This window comes from Procambarus clarkii, chromosome 35, assembly GCF_040958095.1.
Source record: "Procambarus clarkii isolate CNS0578487 chromosome 35, FALCON_Pclarkii_2.0, whole genome shotgun sequence".
Taxonomy (NCBI): Eukaryota; Metazoa; Arthropoda; class Malacostraca; order Decapoda; family Cambaridae; genus Procambarus; species Procambarus clarkii.
The window spans coordinates 11,214,493-11,233,999 of record NC_091184.1 but is presented as its reverse complement, the minus strand read 5'-3'; positions in this window follow the sequence as shown (position 1 = coordinate 11,233,999).

Here is a 19,507-nt window from a genome sequence, read left to right as displayed (position 1 = left end):
GAATAATGAATTAAAAAAAGTCCACTTATGGATGTCAACGAACAAACTAACATTAAACATCGAAAAGACTTACTACATCTTATTTGGAAGCAAATCATCAAATGCAATTCAGCTACAGATAGACAACATTAACATCAGTAATAAAAATGATGGCAAGTTTCTTGGCCTATTCCTAGACAAGAGACTCAACTTCAGTACCCACATTCAACACATAACTAAGAAAGTCTCTAAGACAGTTGGTATACTCTCCAAAATCAGATATTATGTTCCTAACTCTGCTCTCCTCTCACTATATTATGCACTAATCTACCCCTATCTTAATTATGGTATCTGTGCATGGGGGTCTACCACTGCAAACCACCTTAAGCCCATCATCACACAGCAAAAATCTGCTATCAGAATAATAACTAACTCTGCTTTCAGACAACACTCAGCTCCCTTGTTTAAATCTCTAAACTTGCTAAATATTAACTCCCTCCACACATTCTCTTGTGTCAACTACATTTACAAAACCCTGTTCTTAAATGCAAACCATGCTCTGAAACTCTCCCTGGACAGATGTAATAGGACCCATTATCACCACACCAGAAATAAATATCTCTTTGATATCCCCAGGGTCAAACTTAATCTGTGTAAACACTCTATGCAAATTAAGGGACCTAGTCTATGGAACTCACTCCCTAGTGAATTGAAAAACTGTAAAACTTTTGCCTTATTTAAAAGCAAAACCAAAAAGTACCTAACTTCATCTATTTAGTTTCCTACACTGAGCTTTAAATTTGCTCTGTACCTATTGGTACCCAATCTCCTAATTTTTATGTAATATCAAACAACCTTATCATTGTGTTCATTGCTGTCTTCTTTTATGTGCTAGCCATATGCTGTATTGTGACTACCAATTTTTGTCAACTACCATTCAAGCTGTCATTGCAATCAATCTTATATTGTTTCTGCTGTATTGTGCCTACCAATTTGTTGTCAACTACCATTTTAAGCTGTCATTGCAATCAATCATAGCTACCTATGTGCTTTAATATACTGTACCTATAATTTTCTCTCATCTTTTTTTTTTTCATTCCATGTAATCTGTTATCATTTTTTTTGTCTATAAATTTTGCAAGTATTTACCTCCTTAAAATTTTCTTAGATTAAGGACCTGCCCGAAACGCTGCGCGTGCTAGTGGCTTTACAAGACTGTAATTACCATAATTGTATCCTCACATTCCTTATGTACATTCTTGTATATGCATAAATAAATAAATAAATAAATTAAACATTGTAAAGTTATCATAAAACTTGGAATAAGACGGTAAGCATGCTTTACTTATGAAAATATACAAACAAATCAACAAAAACATTTTAACATAAAAAACATAAACATAACATAAATTAATTGCATGCATGGGAGTTAACTGGAACTCTGTAATATTGCATACATGAACCTTAAGGTACAAACCCAGTGTATTTACTCATGCAGTTCTTTCCTAAATCTAAATTTTTCCAATTTTTACACTTTGTTTCGAGTTCTGTCTTGTGTTGCTACTTTTAATACCCCATTAATGTCCCCTTTGTTATGTCTATTCATCCCATTGTGCACCTCTACCATATGTCACTCCTAATTCTTTGCTTTTCTAGAGAATGTAATATAAGCTTTGACAATCTTTCTTCATATGACAGGTTAACAGGTAGAATAGGACAGGTAGAACAAAGATTACCATTTATATATGGATAACTATTATAAGTCGGTTTGAATGAGTGAATTGCTGCTTGAAGATAGGTATATACACGTGTGGTACTATCAGATTGCATCGTGGTGAGCCTAAAACCCTTCAGATCCAAGCAAAGGGTAAAATGCCAGCAGATACAATTGCGAACACATTGATACCAAAATGAAAGACATATGACGAGAATTGAGGTAACCAAAGTGAAAAGAGTGTTGACATTACATTGCACTAGAGTGCTCCTGGGTTACTTTCTCTCACTTTCTCTGTTTTGTGTGGATGGTCCGCCGTGCTTTCATCACGTCAGCGGGTGGAGCACGCTGCTGTTTTTGACATTTCATGCATAAATTCCGGTTGGAAATTCTATTGCGAACACATTGATACCAAAATGAAAGACCAAAGATGACAATTGAGGTGACCAGAATGAAAAGAGTGTATACATTTTATCGCTCTTGTGCGCTCCCTGGTAACACGCTCTCGCTTTCTCTGTTTGTTGCGGATGGTAAGCCGGGCTTTTGGAGTTTATATGCCTTTAGTCCTGTAGAGAATTCTATTGCGAACACATTGATGCTAAATTGAAAAACCTAGGATGAGAATTGAGGTAACAAAGTTGAAAAGGGTATACACTTTTCAGTATTATCACGCTCAGCTTTCTTTTTCTGGTACCCTTAGCCTACATTCATCTTGTCGGCGGGTGGAGCGCGCTGCTGTCTTTGACATTATATTCACATAGTTCTGTTGGGAATTCTATTGCGAACGCATTGATACCAAAATGAAAGACATAGGACGAGAATTAAGGTGACAAAGTTGAAAAGAGTATACACTTTTCAGTATTTCCGCACACTACCAGGGAATGTCCAAAAAAAAATGGAGAGAGTGGAGGGGTAACTTGCCCAAAACGCGAAATTGTTTGGGGAGATTAACTTTCGTTCAATACTATTATGCAAGAGGAGCGACACATCTATGGTTCATCCAATAAAATCAGCAGACTTCTAGATGTTACTACTGCTCGGCTTAGACTCGGTTACAAGTATTTCTGGGAATTCTCATTATCTGCCGATGTCGACCTGACCAAATGTTAACTGTCAACAAAATTATTCGCACACCCTCCGTCACTATGTGATAGTGAATTCAGAGACAATTTTATAACCAATGTACCAACGATGTGTCAATATTTCATTCAAAATTATCTGGTACCAGAAATTTTAGCCAAATATCCCCAGTTTGCTAACTGTAAGTAGTAACAAAGTGATTGTAACCTATCCACCGCTGCCCACTGGATGGGGGACGGTGTGCAGGACAAACATATCAATTGTGACACTAGCTCTCCACATATGTCAGTTGCTTAATTTAGAAACTGTACTTGTGATCGATCTCGAACCCATTGTTGATGTGACGACTTATACTGAATTTTGTAACTAGCTCATCAAGATTGTAACTTGCTTAGCTAAATGAATTGTGGGGTTCAGTCCCTGAGCCCATTATGTGCCTCTGCAACCCTTTCCACTACTGCCCACAAGATGGGTATGGGGTGCATAATAAATGAACTAAACTAACTTTAAGGCATCCTGAAAGAAAGCTTGGAGGGCTTGAAAAATTGCAGAACGAAGCCGTGAGGATAATCCTTGGGTGCCCTCGTACCACAAAGATACTTAATATGAGAAAGGAACTTAATATTCCGAGCGTTGTTTATCGTGTTACTGAAAATAACTGTCAAATTGGTATAAAAATGCTTAGGCTAGCTCATCCTAACCCTTGCACAGAAGCCCTCCAGAATTTCTTTATTGAATGTTGAAAACAACCCTCAAGTTGACTATTTCCGTAACAGCATGCACTCCTTTATGCTAATCCCCACAATCACTAAGCCCACCCGAGTCACTCAAACATCTGCCACTACCCTGGATCACCTTTGGACTAATATAACAGCTCCCCTTACATCTGGGGTAATTTATGACAGAACAACTGACCACTATCCTACTTTCCTCATAGCAAACATTGACACATCGCCACCAGAAACCAAAAAACTTTCATTCAGGCTACATAGTGAATCAGCTTTAGGCAATCTCTCTAATGCACTTCACAATATTAACTGGGAATCTGAATTTAATAATTCACAGGATATAAACTCATCAACTAACCTCTTTCTCTCCAAAACTCTAAGCCTCTACAACACTCACTGTCCCCTCCTTACCAAACAAGTAACTGATAAAAGAAAAAATAACCCGTGGCTCACAAGTGGCATAATTAAATCAATCAACAAAAAACATGAATACGAAAAGAAATTTAGGAGTGGCCTAATTCCAATGGAAGTAGTTAAAAGGTACTCGTCAGTGCTTACCAGTATCATAAGAAAAGCAAAACTTTCATACTATGAGACTAGATTCAAAGAAGCAAAGGCAACATGAAAAGCACATGGAATACCATCTCTAACATCCTGGGAACTAAACAACACTCCCACAACCAGTTAACACTCTCTAAGGATGGCCTTACACTGTCATCTGACTTAGAAATGGCGAATGAATTTAATAGCTTCTTTTCATCGATTGGTGCTAACCTTGCAAGTAAAATCCCACAGAGTCAGACACATATCAACACATATCTCTCAGGCAGCTATCCAAACTCTCTTCTCCTCTCACCAGTCAGCCCGTCAGATGTTGTGTCCATCATACATTCACTAAAAACCAAAGCTGGGAACATCAGTGAAATCCCATCCATTGTATACAAGAGCGCCTCCCATATGCCCTTGCACCACCTTGTTGAACAGCTCTGCTGTTCAACAAATCCCTTGAGTGTCATACCTTCCCTGATATCCTTAAAAACGCAAGAGTAACGCCAGTTCATAAAGGAGGTAGTGGATTATGTTGCATCTCTGCTTGCCTTGATGACTGAAAGAAAGCTTAAAGGGCTTGAAAACTTGCAGAACGAAGCCTTGCAGATAATCCTTGGATGTCCCTAGTACCACAAAGATACTTAACATGAGGAAGGAACTTAATATTAACTTAATAATAGAATATGAGTGCATATTCTACTGCATTACTATTTGTAATGATCCTCATATTGTGCTTCAGTAATCCAATGTATAACCCTGAGATGTTTTCCTAATTGTACTTAGGATTCCTTGTTCATTATTGTGTATTGTTCTGATCTGCTTTTGTGTCGAAAATTCTTGCATCGTACCTGTAAACAATTTTTTGACAATTTTACTGTAATTATCCTACTTAAAATCATCTGTACTTGTAAAGTAAAGCTGTAATGTACCTGTTAAACACTTATTATCAATTTTACATTTAATTATTTCTCTAAAACTCTGTTTAAGAATTTGCTCAAAGATTAGTTTAAGGACTTGCCCGAAACGCTATATATGCAAGCTAGTGGTTTTACAAGATTATAATTCTAACTTAAGCTCTATGTTGTCTCTTAACCCCCAATGTACGTTCTTGTATATATATAAATAAATAAAATAAATAAATAACGAGGGATCGAGGCATTAATGCGCAGTACGTGCTTCCCTCATCTGTGACGTCACAGCGCCATCTGACTACAGCATAAACACAGGCGGCCATTTTATGTTCCACCAAGATTAAAAAAAAAAAAAAATTTTGCCCCGAGGGGCGAGTTTATTGGGCAGCGCCCAATGTGTTCGCAATAGAATGTTCTACAAGAACATGTATAAAATAAGTGACACAGAGATTATTGATGTGTGTATTTGTGTGGGTGATTATAAATATGCATGTGTATGTATATATGTATACGTATATATATATATATATATATATATATATATATATATATATATATATATATATATATATATATATATATATATATATGTACATGTATGTATGAGAGTGTGTACATGTATATATAACATTAATAATTTTGTAACTAGCATCAAAAATTGTTATTTGCTTAGCTAAACAAACTAGAGAGTTCAGTTCCTGAACCCATTATGTGCCTCTGTAATCCTTTACACCACCGCCCACGGGATGGGTATGGGGTGCATAATAAAGAAAGAAATTGAAATAATAAGGGTATGAAATGTATCAACATAAAACATTAATGTTAATGGCCATCAGGTAAAATCAGGTTATTATTTGTAAAGAATTTAAATGAGTTAAACTAAATACGAACTTAATATGTTTTGCTAACGCAAAAATATATTCCCGAGGTATTGTAATTGCAAATAAATATTTAATACAATTATTTGTATCATTTTTTTTATTTTAGATTTCCGTATTGCTTGATAATATATAATAGCGTTTAGATAATGCTAGCGCTGGACATTCTTTAGGCTCGTTGCATGTTGTGGTAGTCGCCGCCATTTTAAAACCGTGTCGAGAGGGACTGCTGCTGGCTTATCCACAAAATCCTGCTGCATCTTCAATAGTTAAGGTAACTGTTTTCTTTTATTTGCTCTTAGACATGTGTAGTATATTTATAAGCTTGTGGTGGTAGGCTGGATGGTGTGTTGATGGTGGTGTTGTGTTGATGGCCCTGAAGGTGTGTTGGTGGCCCTGGCTGGAGGTGTGTTGGTGGCCCTGGCTGGAGGTGTGTTGGTGGCCCTGGCTGGAGGTGTGTTGGTGGCCCTGGCTGGAGCTGTGTTGGTGGCCCTGGCTGGAGGTGTGTTGGTGGCCCTGGCTGGAGGTGTGTTGATGGCCCTGAAGGTGTGTTGGTGGCCCTGGCTGGAGGTGTGTTGGTGGCCCTGGCTGGAGGTGTGTTGGTGGCCCTGGCTGGAGGTGTGTTGGTGGCCCTGGCTGGAGGTGTGTTGATGGCCCTGAAGGTGTGTGTGTGGCCCTGGCTGGAGGTGTGTTGGTGGCCCTGGCTGGAGGTGTGTTGGTGGCCCTGGCTGGAGGTGTGTTGGTGGCCCTGGCTGGAGGTGTGTTGGTGGCCCTGGCTGGAGGTGTGTTGGTGGCCCTGGCTGGAGGTGTGTTGGTGGCCCTGGCTGGAGGTGTGTTGGTGGCCCTGGCTGGAGGTGTGTTGGTGGCCCTGGCTGGAGGTGTGTTGGTGGCCCTGGCTGGAGGTGTGTTGGTGGTGGTGTTGTGTTGATGGCCCTGGAGGCGTGTTGATGGCCCTGGCTGGAGGTGTGTTGGTGGCCCTGGCTGGAGGTGTGTTGGTGGCCCTGGCTGGAGGTGTGTTGGTGGCCCTGGCTGGAGGTGTGTTGGTGGCCCTGGCTGGAGGTGTGTTGGTGGCCCTGGCTGGAGGTGTGTTGGTGGCCCTGGCTGGAGGTGTGTTGGTGGCCCTGGCTGGAGGTGTGTTGATGGTGGTGTTGTGTTGATGGCCCTGGAGGCGTGTTGATGGCCCTGGAGGTGTGTTGGTGGCCCTAGCTGGAGGTGTGTTGATGGCCCTATATATACATATATATATATATATATATATATATATATATATATATATATATATATATATATATATATATATATATATATATATATATATATATATATATATATATTATATTATATTATGAATATCAGAGGTCCCAGGACAATTATTGTGCATGTGTAGTATGTATATTTATGTAGTATATTTGGCATATTTAATGGCATTTAGTTAATGCCACTTAGTGGCATGTCTCTGCACCGTTTCCAGTTTGTTGATATGCTTTCTAAGATATGGGCACACCATACAACTGCTGCATACTCCAACTTTGGTGTAACAAAAATTGTGAACAATTTCAAAATTTCTGTTGAAGAAATCCTGTTTCCTAGTTCTGCATCTGTTTTGGTATAACACCTCCTTTTTTACTAGGCCTGCAATTATGAATGCCTTTATAACCAGCTAAGTTGTAGAGTTGGGTATAGTCTTTACTTAGCCAAGTTTCTGTTAAAATGAGGGTCCGTCTAATTACCACAAGCTACACAAGCTTCACAAAGCTTCCTGGCAATACGTTAGTAATGAATAAATATAATAGGTTAGGTTGACCCAACTTAACCTAACCGACGCTTGGATCGTCGACTTGATTTGGCTTCACCAGCTCTTTATTTTCGTCTAATTTCTTTATAAAAAGATCCTTTTTCAGATTAAAATTATGTTTTTTCGTGTTGTACATTCAGCACCAACATTTTAATGAGTAAATATATCATATTTATTCATTACTAACGTATTGCCAGGAAGCTGAGTGGGTAGGTCTCGATAAATTTCCTGGTATAATATTATTGTTTGCTATTCTCCATCTTAGACTAGGCAAGTTGAAGTCACCTAGGAAGATAATATGAGGTATCGAGTTCTCCATTTTGTTTATCTGTTCTGTGAATTCCTCGGCCGTTGCATCTGGCGGTTTGTATATTAGAATAATCACTAAATTTATTTTCTCTATTTTTAATCCCAATACCTCTACCACCTCATTTGTAATGTTAAGGAGCTCCGAGCATACAAGGTCTTCCATAGTATACAGACCCACTCCTCCATGTGACCTAATTTTCCTATCACAGTTGTGTACTTTTCGAGACTACATTTCAAATATTCCCTAACATACATGGCTTCTCCCCCCTCTTTGTGTAAAATAGTTTAAATCCATTTATGGGACATTCAGCAAATAGTTCTCTATTTTTTACATTCATCAATGTTTCAGTACGTGCAATAGTATGTATTGTTTCATTGCAGATAACAGCATTTAAATTTTTTTTGTTTCTTAGACTTACTCGTACTACCAAGTTGCTGTTGGCAATTGGATAATTTTTTTATGAAGTCATTTGTTATTTTTTCCCCTACTTTAGTAATTTATGCTTTTGATCTCAATTAGTTTTATATCCTAGCTTTTTAATTTTTTCCCCTTATATATTGCCATCTTATCTGTCTGCTTTACATGGCTTAAGCAGAGTCATGTCTGCTTAAGCCTTTGTTATTTTACTAATTTACCTGTTTTAATTATTATTTGTTTTCAAAGTTTAGTTTACCCCATTTTATTTGCTTTTTGCAGTACAATACTTTACTAATAATCTTGTAATAGTAATTGGTAATGTAGCACTTGGCCTTTCTCCTTCAGAATGTATGCACACATTATAGAAAGAAGAAGAGAATACCACACAAGATGGCAGCGTATGTCACGGGCCAAAAAGCGACGCCTAAAAGAACAGGTAAACCTCGAAGTCTTTCAGAGGTTGATAGATGGAAAGCGACTGAATACAGGCAACTCCTTCTCTACACCAGTAAGATTGTACTGAAGGGAATCTTACCCAAAGAATTGTATGACCATTTCCTGACTCTGAGTGTAGCCATTTCTATTCTTGTATCACCTAAATTGATTCAGTTAAATTACAGCCAATATGCACATGATCTTTTGCTGTACTTTGTGTTAAAGGCTCGTGAGCAGTATGGTAAGGATTTTTTAGTGTACAATGTACACTGCCTAACACACATATCCTCTGATGCCAAAGAGTTTGGTAGTTTGGACAGATGTTCAGCATTTCCATTTGAAAATTACCTGCAGCAGGTTAAGAATATGGTTCGATCAAGTAAAAACCCTCTTGTTCAAGGAGGATTTAAGGGATTTACTGGAGAACTTGGCAAAGGTATATTCACAATAGTCGTCACTATTACTAATGACACTATTGCAGATGAAGGTATCTTTGTAAGATATTGCTATGCCACCTCCTTTTTTTTATTAGGCCTGCAGTTGTGAATGGCTTTATTATCAGCCAAGTTGTAGCATACAACATAGCATATATATGTATATGGCATACATATATATATATATATATATATATATATATATATATATATATATATATATATATATATATATATATATATATATATATATATATATATATATATATATATATAAGCCTATACTTGCATAAACCACAAGTGAAGATAAACAATCTTTGGACAACACCCACCAGTGGGACTCGAACCCAGAAAGCACAACTACCTTCCAGTAGCTGGCATAACTAGTATGCTTTAACCCACTACGCCATCAGACCTTACAAAAGAAGTAGATAGTTCGAGATATATATATCTCAAACATCTCTACCTCCCGAAGGCACCAGATGAGTGAGGGGTCAGTCTGCAATTTTCGTCAAGCCACTGTCAATGTGAGAGAACTCGTGTCCAGCTTATAAGCCTATACTTGCATAAACCACAAGTGAAGATAAACAATCTTTGGACAACACCCACCAGTGGGACTCGAACCCAGAAAGCACAACTACCTTCCAGTAGCTGGCATAACTAGTATGCTTTAACCCACTACGCCATCAGACCTTACAAAAGAAGTAGATAGTTCGAGATATATATATCTCAAACATCTCTACCTCCCGAAGGCACCAGATGAGTGAGGGGTCAGTCTGCAATTTTCGTCAAGCCACTGTCAATGTGAGAGAACTCGTGTCCAGCTTATAAGCCTATACTTGCATAAACCACAAGTGAAGATAAACAATCTTTGGACAACACCCACCAGTGGGACTCGAACCCAGAAAGCACAACTACCTTCCAGTAGCTGGCATAACTAGTATGCTTTAACCCACTACGCCATCAGACCTTACAAAAGAAGTAGATAGTTCGAGATATATATATCTCAAACATCTCTACCTCCCGAAGGCACCAGATGAGTGAGGGGTCAGTCTGCAATTTTCGTCAAGCCACTGTCAATGTGAGAGAACTCGTGTCCAGCTTATAAGCCTATACTTGCATAAACCACAAGTGAAGATAAACAATCTTTGGACAACACCCACCAGTGGGACTCGAACCCAGAAAGCACAACTACCTTCCAGTAGCTGGCATAACTAGTATGCTTTAACCCACTACGCCATCAGACCTTACAAAAGAAGTAGATAGTTCGAGATATATATATCTCAAACATCTCTACCTCCCGAAGGCACCAGATGAGTGAGGGGTCAGTCTGCAATTTTCGTCAAGCCACTGTCAATGTGAGAGAACTCGTGTCCAGCTTATAAGCCTATACTTGCATAAACCACAAGTGAAGATAAACAATCTTTGGACAACACCCACCAGTGGGACTCGAACCCAGAAAGCACAACTACCTTCCAGTAGCTGGCATAACTAGTATGCTTTAACCCACTACGCCATCAGACCTTACAAAAGAAGTAGATAGTTCGAGATATATATATCTCAAACATCTCTACCTCCCGAAGGCACCAGATGAGTGAGGGGTCAGTCTGCAATTTTCGTCAAGCCACTGTCAATGTGAGAGAACTCGTGTCCAGCTTATAAGCCTATACTTGCATAAACCACAAGTGAAGATAAACAATCTTTGGACAACACCCACCAGTGGGACTCGAACCCAGAAAGCACAACTACCTTCCAGTAGCTGGCATAACTAGTATGCTTTAACCCACTACGCCATCAGACCTTACAAAAGAAGTAGATAGTTCGAGATATATATATCTCAAACATCTCTACCTCCCGAAGGCACCAGATGAGTGAGGGGTCAGTCTGCAATTTTCGTCAAGCCACTGTCAATGTGAGAGAACTCGTGTCCAGCTTATAAGCCTATACTTGCATAAACCACAAGTGAAGATAAACAATCTTTGGACAACACCCACCAGTGGGACTCGAACCCAGAAAGCACAACTACCTTCCAGTAGCTGGCATAACTAGTATGCTTTAACCCACTACGCCATCAGACCTTACAAAAGAAGTAGATAGTTCGAGATATATATATCTCAAACATCTCTACCTCCCGAAGGCACCAGATGAGTGAGGGGTCAGTCTGCAATTTTCGTCAAGCCACTGTCAATGTGAGAGAACTCGTGTCCAGCTTATAAGCCTATACTTGCATAAACCACAAGTGAAGATAAACAATCTTTGGACAACACCCACCAGTGGGACTCGAACCCAGAAAGCACAACTACCTTCCAGTAGCTGGCATAACTAGTATGCTTTAACCCACTACGCCATCAGACCTTAAAAAAGAAGTAGATAGTTCGAGATATATATATCTCAAACATCTCTACCTCCCGAAGGCACCAAATGAGTGAGGGGTCAGTCTGCAATTTTCGTCAAGCCACTGTCAATGTGAGAGAACTCGTGTCCAGCTTATAAGCCTATACTTGCATAAACCACAAGTGAAGATAAACAATCTTTGGACAACACCCACCAGTGGGACTCGAACCCAGAAAGCACAACTACCTTCCAGTAGCTGGCATAACTAGTATGCTTTAACCCACTACGCCATCAGACCTTACAAAAGAAGTAGATAGTTCGAGATATATATATCTCAAACATCTCTACCTCCCGAAGGCACCAGATGAGTGAGGGGTCAGTCTGCAATTTTCGTCAAGCCACTGTCAATGTGAGAGAACTCGTGTCCAGCTTATAAGCCTATACTTGCATAAACCACAAGTGAAGATAAACAATCTTTGGACAACACCCACCAGTGGGACTCGAACCCAGAAAGCACAACTACCTTCCAGTAGCTGGCATAACTAGTATGCTTTAACCCACTACGCCATCAGACCTTACAAAAGAAGTAGATAGTTCGAGATATATATCTCAAACATCTCTACCTCCCGAAGGCACCAGATGAGTGAGGGGTCAGTCTGCAATTTTCGTCAAGCCACTGTCAATGTGAGAGAACTCGTGTCCAGCTTATAAGCCTATACTTGCATAAACCACAAGTGAAGATAAACAATCTTTGGACAACACCCACCAGTGGGACTCGAACCCAGAAAGCACAACTACCTTCCAGTAGCTGGCATAACTAGTATGCTTTAACCCACTACGCCATCAGACCTTACAAAAGAAGTAGATAGTTCGAGATATATATATCTCAAACATCTCTACCTCCCGAAGGCACCAGATGAGTGAGGGGTCAGTCTGCAATTTTCGTCAAGCCACTGTCAATGTGAGAGAACTCGTGTCCAGCTTATAAGCCTATACTTGCATAAACCACAAGTGAAGATAAACAATCTTTGGACAACACCCACCAGTGGGACTCGAACCCAGAAAGCACAACTACCTTCCAGTAGCTGGCATAACTAGTATGCTTTAACCCACTACGCCATCAGACCTTACAAAAGAAGTAGATAGTTCGAGATATATATATCTCAAACATCTCTACCTCCCGAAGGCACCAGATGAGTGAGGGGTCAGTCTGCAATTTTCGTCAAGCCACTGTCAATGTGAGAGAACTCGTGTCCAGCTTATAAGCCTATACTTGCATAAACCACAAGTGAAGATAAACAATCTTTGGACAACACCCACCAGTGGGACTCGAACCCAGAAAGCACAACTACCTTCCAGTAGCTGGCATAACTAGTATGCTTTAACCCACTACGCCATCAGACCTTACAAAAGAAGTAGATAGTTCGAGATATATATATCTCAAACATCTCTACCTCCCGAAGGCACCAGATGAGTGAGGGGTCAGTCTGCAATTTTCGTCAAGCCACTGTCAATGTGAGAGAACTCGTGTCCAGCTTATAAGCCTATACTTGCATAAACCACAAGTGAAGATAAACAATCTTTGGACAACACCCACCAGTGGGACTCGAACCCAGAAAGCACAACTACCTTCCAGTAGCTGGCATAACTAGTATGCTTTAACCCACTACGCCATCAGACCTTACAAAAGAAGTAGATAGTTCGAGATATATATATCTCAAACATCTCTACCTCCCGAAGGCACCAGATGAGTGAGGGGTCAGTCTGCAATTTTCGTCAAGCCACTGTCAATGTGAGAGAACTCGTGTCCAGCTTATAAGCCTATACTTGCATAAACCACAAGTGAAGATAAACAATCTTTGGACAACACCCACCAGTGGGACTCGAACCCAGAAAGCACAACTACCTTCCAGTAGCTGGCATAACTAGTATGCTTTAACCCACTACGCCATCAGACCTTACAAAAGAAGTAGATAGTTCGAGATATATATATCTCAAACATCTCTACCTCCCGAAGGCACCAGATGAGTGAGGGGTCAGTCTGCAATTTTCGTCAAGCCACTGTCAATGTGAGAGAACTCGTGTCCAGCTTATAAGCCTATACTTGCATAAACCACAAGTGAAGATAAACAATCTTTGGACAACACCCACCAGTGGGACTCGAACCCAGAAAGCACAACTACCTTCCAGTAGCTGGCATAACTAGTATGCTTTAACCCACTACGCCATCAGACCTTACAAAAGAAGTAGATAGTTCGAGATATATATATCTCAAACATCTCTACCTCCCGAAGGCACCAGATGAGTGAGGGGTCAGTCTGCAATTTTCGTCAAGCCACTGTCAATGTGAGAGAACTCGTGTCCAGCTTATAAGCCTATACTTGCATAAACCACAAGTGAAGATAAACAATCTTTGGACAACACCCACCAGTGGGACTCGAACCCAGAAAGCACAACTACCTTCCAGTAGCTGGCATAACTAGTATGCTTTAACCCACTACGCCATCAGACCTTACAAAAGAAGTAGATAGTTCGAGATATATATATCTCAAACATCTCTACCTCCCGAAGGCACCAGATGAGTGAGGGGTCAGTCTGCAATTTTCGTCAAGCCACTGTCAATGTGAGAGAACTCGTGTCCAGCTTATAAGCCTATACTTGCATAAACCACAAGTGAAGATAAACAATCTTTGGACAACACCCACCAGTGGGACTCGAACCCAGAAAGCACAACTACCTTCCAGTAGCTGGCATAACTAGTATGCTTTAACCCACTACGCCATCAGACCTTACAAAAGAAGTAGATAGTTCGAGATATATATATCTCAAACATCTCTACCTCCCGAAGGCACCAGATGAGTGAGGGGTCAGTCTGCAATTTTCGTCAAGCCACTGTCAATGTGAGAGAACTCGTGTCCAGCTTATAAGCCTATACTTGCATAAACCACAAGTGAAGATAAACAATCTTTGGACAACACCCACCAGTGGGACTCGAACCCAGAAAGCACAACTACCTTCCAGTAGCTGGCATAACTAGTATGCTTTAACCCACTACGCCATCAGACCTTACAAAAGAAGTAGATAGTTCGAGATATATATATCTCAAACATCTCTACCTCCCGAAGGCACCAGATGAGTGAGGGGTCAGTCTGCAATTTTCGTCAAGCCACTGTCAATGTGAGAGAACTCGTGTCCAGCTTATAAGCCTATACTTGCATAAACCACAAGTGAAGATAAACAATCTTTGGACAACACCCACCAGTGGGACTCGAACCCAGAAAGCACAACTACCTTCCAGTAGCTGGCATAACTAGTATGCTTTAACCCACTACGCCATCAGACCTTACAAAAGAAGTAGATAGTTCGAGATATATATATCTCAAACATCTCTACCTCCCGAAGGCACCAGATGAGTGAGGGGTCAGTCTGCAATTTTCGTCAAGCCACTGTCAATGTGAGAGAACTCGTGTCCAGCTTATAAGCCTATACTTGCATAAACCACAAGTGAAGATAAACAATCTTTGGACAACACCCACCAGTGGGACTCGAACCCAGAAAGCACAACTACCTTCCAGTAGCTGGCATAACTAGTATGCTTTAACCCACTACGCCATCAGACCTTACAAAAGAAGTAGATAGTTCGAGATATATATATCTCAAACATCTCTACCTCCCGAAGGCACCAGATGAGTGAGGGGTCAGTCTGCAATTTTCGTCAAGCCACTGTCAATGTGAGAGAACTCGTGTCCAGCTTATAAGCCTATACTTGCATAAACCACAAGTGAAGATAAACAATCTTTGGACAACACCCACCAGTGGGACTCGAACCCAGAAAGCACAACTACCTTCCAGTAGCTGGCATAACTAGTATGCTTTAACCCACTACGCCATCAGACCTTACAAAAGAAGTAGATAGTTTGAGATATATATATCTCAAACATCTCTACCTCCCGAAGGCACCAGATGAGTGAGGGGTCAGTCTGCAATTTTCGTCAAGCCACTGTCAATGTGAGAGAACTCGTGTCCAGCTTATAAGCCTATACTTGCATAAACCACAAGTGAAGATAAACAATCTTTGGACAACACCCACCAGTGGGACTCGAACCCAGAAAGCACAACTACCTTCCAGTAGCTGGCATAACTAGTATGCTTTAACCCACTACGCCATCAGACCTTACAAAAGAAGTAGATAGTTCGAGATATATATATCTCAAACATCTCTACCTCCCGAAGGCACCAGATGAGTGAGGGGTCAGTCTGCAATTTTCGTCAAGCCACTGTCAATGTGAGAGAACTCGTGTCCAGCTTATAAGCCTATACTTGCATAAACCACAAGTGAAGATAAACAATCTTTGGACAACACCCACCAGTGGGACTCGAACCCAGAAAGCACAACTACCTTCCAGTAGCTGGCATAACTAGTATGCTTTAACCCACTACGCCATCAGACCTTACAAAAGAAGTAGATAGTTCGAGATATATATATCTCAAACATCTCTACCTCCCGAAGGCACCAGATGAGTGAGGGGTCAGTCTGCAATTTTCGTCAAGCCACTGTCAATGTGAGAGAACTCGTGTCCAGCTTATAAGCCTATACTTGCATAAACCACAAGTGAAGATAAACAATCTTTGGACAACACCCACCAGTGGGACTCGAACCCAGAAAGCACAACTACCTTCCAGTAGCTGGCATAACTAGTATGCTTTAACCCACTACGCCATCAGACCTTACAAAAGAAGTAGATAGTTCGAGATATATATATCTCAAACATCTCTACCTCCCGAAGGCACCAGATGAGTGAGGGGTCAGTCTGCAATTTTCGTCAAGCCACTGTCAATGTGAGAGAACTCGTGTCCAGCTTATAAGCCTATACTTGCATAAACCACAAGTGAAGATAAACAATCTTTGGACAACACCCACCAGTGGGACTCGAACCCAGAAAGCACAACTACCTTCCAGTAGCTGGCATAACTAGTATGCTTTAACCCACTACGCCATCAGACCTTACAAAAGAAGTAGATAGTTCGAGATATATATATCTCAAACATCTCTACCTCCCGAAGGCACCAGATGAGTGAGGGGTCAGTCTGCAATTTTCGTCAAGCCACTGTCAATGTGAGAGAACTCGTGTCCAGCTTATAAGCCTATACTTGCATAAACCACAAGTGAAGATAAACAATCTTTGGACAACACCCACCAGTGGGACTCGAACCCAGAAAGCACAACTACCTTCCAGTAGCTGGCATAACTAGTATGCTTTAACCCACTACGCCATCAGACCTTACAAAAGAAGTAGATAGTTCGAGATATATATATCTCAAACATCTCTACCTCCCGAAGGCACCAGATGAGTGAGGGGTCAGTCTGCAATTTTCGTCAAGCCACTGTCAATGTGAGAGAACTCGTGTCCAGCTTATAAGCCTATACTTGCATAAACCACAAGTGAAGATAAACAATCTTTGGACAACACCCACCAGTGGGACTCGAACCCAGAAAGCACAACTACCTTCCAGTAGCTGGCATAACTAGTATGCTTTAACCCACTACGCCATCAGACCTTACAAAAGAAGTAGATAGTTCGAGATATATATATCTCAAACATCTCTACCTCCCGAAGGCACCAGATGAGTGAGGGGTCAGTCTGCAATTTTCGTCAAGCCACTGTCAATGTGAGAGAACTCGTGTCCAGCTTATAAGCCTATACTTGCATAAACCACAAGTGAAGATAAACAATCTTTGGACAACACCCACCAGTGGGACTCGAACCCAGAAAGCACAACTACCTTCCAGTAGCTGGCATAACTAGTATGCTTTAACCCACTACGCCATCAGACCTTACAAAAGAAGTAGATAGTTCGAGATATATATATCTCAAACATCTCTACCTCCCGAAGGCACCAGATGAGTGAGGGGTCAGTCTGCAATTTTCGTCAAGCCACTGTCAATGTGAGAGAACTCGTGTCCAGCTTATAAGCCTATACTTGCATAAACCACAAGTGAAGATAAACAATCTTTGGACAACACCCACCAGTGGGACTCGAACCCAGAAAGCACAACTACCTTCCAGTAGCTGGCATAACTAGTATGCTTTAACCCACTACGCCATCAGACCTTACAAAAGAAGTAGATAGTTCGAGATATATATATCTCAAACATCTCTACCTCCCGAAGGCACCAGATGAGTGAGGGGTCAGTCTGCAATTTTCGTCAAGCCACTGTCAATGTGAGAGAACTCGTGTCCAGCTTATAAGCCTATACTTGCATAAACCACAAGTGAAGATAAACAATCTTTGGACAACACCCACCAGTGGGACTCGAACCCAGAAAGCACAACTACCTTCCAGTAGCTGGCATAACTAGTATGCTTTAACCCACTACGCCATCAGACCTTACAAAAGAAGTAGATAGTTCGAGATATATATATCTCAAACATCTCTACCTCCCGAAGGCACCAGATGAGTGAGGGGTCAGTCTGCAATTTTCGTCAAGCCACTGTCAATGTGAGAGAACTCGTGTCCAGCTTATAAGCCTATACTTGCATAAACCACAAGTGAAGATAAACAATCTTTGGACAACACCCACCAGTGGGACTCGAACCCAGAAAGCACAACTACCTTCCAGTAGCTGGCATAACTAGTATGCTTTAACCCACTACGCCATCAGACCTTACAAAAGAAGTAGATAGTTCGAGATATATATATCTCAAACATCTCTACCTCCCGAAGGCACCAGATGAGTGAGGGGTCAGTCTGCAATTTTCGTCAAGCCACTGTCAATGTGAGAGAACTCGTGTCCAGCTTATAAGCCTATACTTGCATAAACCACAAGTGAAGATAAACAATCTTTGGACAACACCCACCAGTGGGACTCGAACCCAGAAAGCACATAAGCTGGACACGAGTTCTCTCACATTGACAGTGGCTTGACGAAAATTGCAGACTGACCCCTCACTCATCTGGTGCCTTCGGGAGGTAGAGATGTTTGAGATATATATATCTCGAACTATCTACTTCTTTTGTAAGGTCTGATGGCGTAGTGGGTTAAAGCATACTAGTTATGCCAGCTACTGGAAGGTAGTTGTGCTTTCTGGGTTCGAGTCCCACTGGTGGGTGTTGTCCAAAGATTGTTTATCTTCACTTGTGGTTTATGCAAGTATAGGCTTATAAGCTGGACACGAGTTCTCTCACATTGACAGTGGCTTGACGAAAATTGCAGACTGACCCCTCACTCATCTGGTGCCTTCGGGAGGTAGAGATGTTTGAGATATATATATCTCGAACTATCTACTTCTTTTGTAAGGTCTGATGGCGTAGTGGGTTAAAGCATACTAGTTATGCCAGCTACTGGAAGGTAGTTGTGCTTTCTGGGTTCGAGTCCCACTGGTGGGTGTTGTCCAAAGATTGTTTATCTTCACTTGTGGTTTATGCAAGTATAGGCTTATAAGCTGGACACGAGTTCTCTCACATTGACAGTGGCTTGACGAAAATTGCAGACTGACCCCTCACTCATCTGGTGCCTTCGGGAGGTAGAGATGTTTGAGATATATATATCTCGAACTATCTACTTCTTTTGTAAGGTCTGATGGCGTAGTGGGTTAAAGCATACTAGTTATGCCAGCTACTGGAAGGTAGTTGTGCTTTCTGGGTTCGAGTCCCACTGGTGGGTGTTGTCCAAAGATTGTTTATCTTCACTTGTGGTTTATGCAAGTATAGGCTTATAAGCTGGACACGAGTTCTCTCACATTGACAGTGGCTTGACGAAAATTGCAGACTGACCCCTCACTCATCTGGTGCCTTCGGGAGGTAGAGATGTTTGAGATATATATATCTCGAACTATCTACTTCTTTTGTAAGGTCTGATGGCGTAGTGGGTTAAAGCATACTAGTTATGCCAGCTACTGGAAGGTAGTTGTGCTTTCTGGGTTCGAGTCCCACTGGTGGGT